Source organism: Cherax quadricarinatus, chromosome 96 (assembly GCF_038502225.1).
Source record: "Cherax quadricarinatus isolate ZL_2023a chromosome 96, ASM3850222v1, whole genome shotgun sequence".
Classification (NCBI taxonomy): Eukaryota; Metazoa; Arthropoda; class Malacostraca; order Decapoda; family Parastacidae; genus Cherax; species Cherax quadricarinatus.
This window is the reverse complement of record NC_091387.1, coordinates 12,307,472-12,311,443: the sequence shown is the minus strand read 5'-3', so window position 1 is coordinate 12,311,443 and position 3,972 is coordinate 12,307,472. Positions and strand designations below refer to the sequence as shown.

At 41.9% G+C, this 3,972-nt stretch overlaps 1 long non-coding RNA gene across 1 annotated transcript; it reads right to left on the bottom strand.

Moving 5' to 3' along the window:
• Positions 1–335: 335 nt before the first annotated feature.
• On the bottom strand, positions 336–3,127 carry LOC138855484 (uncharacterized). Its single transcript, XR_011394735.1, has 3 exons — positions 3,052–3,127; positions 1,254–1,649; positions 336–1,209 (listed from the first exon to the last, which is right to left on the bottom strand). It is a non-coding gene; the product is annotated as an uncharacterized lncRNA (long non-coding RNA).
• Between the last annotated feature and the right edge of the window lie 845 nt (positions 3,128–3,972).

The window sequence follows — 3,972 nt, the reverse complement described above, 5'->3', positions numbered from 1 at the left end:
TATAGTGTCTGGCAAGACACAACCTGGTAGTCTTACACTGGTGCTTCTTGAAGTACTGAAGATACAGTGTCTGGCAAGACACAACCTGGTAGTCTTACACTGGTGCTTCTTGAAGTACTGAAGATATAGTGTCTGGCAAGACACAACCTGGTAGTCTTACACTGGTGCTTCTTGAAGTACTGAAGATACAGTGTCTGGCAAGACACAACCTGGTAGTCTTACACTGGTGCTTCTTGAAGTACTGAAGATATAGTGTCTGGCAAGATACAACCTGGTAGTCTTACACTGGTGCATTACACTGAAGTACTGTCTGGCAAGACACAACCTACTGAAGTACTGAAGATACAGTGTCTGGCAAGACACAACCTGGTAGTCTTACACTGGTGCTTCTTGAAGTACTGAAGATATAGTGTCTGGCAAGACACAACCTGATAGTCTTACACTGGTGCTTCTTGAAGTACTGAAGATATAGTGTCTGGCAAGATACAACCTGGTAGTCTTATACTGGTGCTTCTTGAAGTACTGAAGATATAGTGTCTGGCAAGATACAACCTGGTAGTCTTCCACAAAACACTTCTGCAATATCAGTTGCTGTTCAAGATACTTACACTGGTGCTTCTTGAAGTACTGAAGATACAGTGTCTGGCAAGACACAACCTGCAGTTGTTGTTCAAGACACTTACACTGGTGCTTCTTGAAGTACTGAAGATATAGTGTCTGGCAAGATACAACCTGGTAGTCTTATACTGGTGCTTCTTGAAGTACTGAAGATATAGTGTCTGGCAAGATACAACCTGGTAGTCTTCCACAAAACACTTCTGCAATATCAGTTGCTGTTCAAGATACTTACACTGGTGCTTCTTGAAGTACTGAAGATACAGTGTCTGGCAAGACACAACCTGGTAGTCTTACACTGGTGCTTCTTGAAGTACTGAAGATATAGTGTCTGGCAAGACACAACCAGGTAGTCTTACACTGGTGCTTCTTGAAGTACTGAAGATATAGTGTCTGGCAAGACACAACCTGGTAGTCTTACACTGGTGCTTCTTGAAGTGCTGAAGATATAGTATCTGGCAAGATACAACCTGGTAGTATTACACTGGTGCATCTTGAAGTACTGAAGATATAATGTCTGGCAAGACACAACCTGGTAGTCTTACACTAGTGCTTCTTGAAGTACTGAAGATACAGTGTCTGGCAAGACACAACCTGGTAGTCTTACACTGAAGATACAGTGTCTGGCAAGACACAACCTGGTAGTCTTACACTGGTGCTTCTTGAAGTACTGAAGATATAGTGTCTGGCAAGACACAACCTGGTAGTCTTACACTGGTGCTTCTTGAAGTACTGAAGATATAGTGTCTGGCAAGACACAACCTGGTAGTCTTACACTGGTGCTTCTTGAAGTACTGAAGATATAGTGTCTGGCAAGACACAACCTGGTAGTCTTACACTGGTGCTTCTTGAAGTACTGAAGATATAGTGTCTGGCAAGATACAACCTTGTAGTCTTACACTGGTGCTTCTTGAAGTACTGAAGATATAGTGTCTGGCAAGATACAACCTGGTAGTCTTACACTGGTGCTTCTTGAAGTACTGAAGATATAGTGTCTTGCAAGACAAAACCTGGTAGTCTTCCACAAAATACTTCTGCAATAGAAACATGAGTCAGTATAGTACAATATTCCACAATTACCAACAAAACACACAGAATAAGAAAAGATTTTTTTATGTATTGTCACATTTTTCACTAAATAAAATTGTCACTTTTAAATGTTTACCTGAAAATATCTTCAAGATAAATCACAAGTTGTGTATAATAATTATGTTTACTAATAGAGTAAACAATATGACTTCAACACAAACAATTTTTATTATATTCTTGGAGTACAATATTAATACAGCCTCTTCTCACTTAGCGATGTACAGTGGACCCTCGGGTGATGATTTTAATCCGTTCCAGAGAGTTTGTCCTTAACTGATTTTATTGTTAACCAAATTAATTTTCCCCATAAAAAATAATGGGAATCTAACTAATCTGTTCCTGCTGTCAGGAGGCTTGACATGGTACTTCAATATGACACTAATATCAACTCTACAGCTTATTTATCTATCACAATTCATCTAATAAGGCAATAAATAATATTAATAACATAGAAACATGATATACAGGTCTCCCTCAACATTCGCATTTTCAACTTTCGCGGGCTTCACACATTCACGAATTCCCAACCGCCAAATTCCCAGCAGCCAATTCATATTTAAGTCTACCACCACCTGTGTGTCCCTACTACCCTCCCTCCGACCCCCACAACTGGCAGCCAGCCCTCCCACCATTGTGTGGTGAGTGTTTTGTTTGTTCATTATTTGCTATTAAACTACAGTATAAATAATGTAAACCCATTCATGACTGCATATTGGAATGGCTATTTGGACAGGTATTGGACGGTGACATCATGTGTTTACTCTTGAACACAGCAAAGAATCCAACATTTCTGCTTCTGCTAATAATAACAATAGTAATAATAATAATAATAATAATAATAAATACAATAGAATTGAAGAAGGAAATTGAACAAAAATACCAGGCTTGAAGTGGAGGGAGTGGTTGACACATTGTCAGTGTGGCTTTGTTTATGCTGGAGTGAGCATTAGTCTCAGTGCTCTTCCAAACACTTCACAATAATTCATTGTGTTTGGTGCTTGTAGATTGAGTGCGACTGGAGTGGTTGAGGCAGTGTTAGAGGCAGTGGGTAAGGCAGCGGGTGAGGCAGCAGTTGAGGCAGTGGGTGAGGCAGTGGGTGAGGCAGTGGTTGAAGCAGCAGTTGAGGCAGTGGGTGAGGCAGTGGGTGAGACAGCAGTTGAGGCAGTGGTATTTACTAACATATATGTCTTAAATAATAATAGCAAATGTTATTATTAATAACACATTATTATTATTATTATTACAGTGAAACCCGCCTTACTAATGCATCGCATTACATTAAATCCACCATAAAAGCATTTGAGCGCAAAAATTTTGCATTGCTTCACGATAAAAAACTCGCCTTACGTGATTCATCCAGGAAGCATCCCACGTGTGGCCTCAGCGCCAGTGTTTACAAGCCAGCCAGTACGGTCGCATCCATACCTGGAGTTTACCTGGAGAGAGTTTCGGGGGTCAACGCCCCCGTGGCCCGGTCTGTGACCAGGCCTCCTGGTGGATCAGCGCCTGATCAACAAGGCTGTTGCTGCTGGCTGCACGCAAACCAACGTACGAGCCACAGCCCGGCTGATCAGGAACTGACTTTAGGTGCTTGTCCAGTGCCAGCTTGAAGACTGCCAGGGGTCTGTTGGTAATCCCCCTTATGTGTGCTGGGAGGCAGTTGAACAGTCTCGGGCCCCTGACACTTATTGTATGGTCTCTTAACGTGCTAGTGACACCCCTGCTTTTCATTGGGGGGATGGTGCATCGTCTGCCAAGTCTTTTGCTTTCGTAGTGAGTGATTTTCGTGTGCAAGTTCGGTACTAGTCCCTCTAGGATTTTCCAGGTGTATATAATCATATATCTCTCCCTCCTGCGTTCCAGGGAATACAGGTTTAGAAACCTCAAGCGCTCCCAGTAATTGAGGTGTTTTATCTCCGTTATGCGCGCCGTGAAAGTTCTCTGTACATTTTCTAGGTCGGCAATTTCACCTGCCTTGAAAGGTGCTGTTAGAGTGCAGCAATATTCCAGCCTAGATAGAACAAGTGACCTGAAGAGTGTCATCATGGGCTTGGCCTCCCTAGTTTTGAAGGTTCTCATTATCCATCCTGTAATTTTTCTAGCAGATGCGATTGATACAATGTTATGGTCCTTGAAGGTGAGATCCTCCGACATAATCACTCCCAGGTCTTTGACGTTGGTGTTTCGCTCTATTTTGTGGCCAGAATTTGTTTTGTACTCTGATGAAGATTTAATTTCCTCATGTTTACCATATCTGAGTAATTGAAA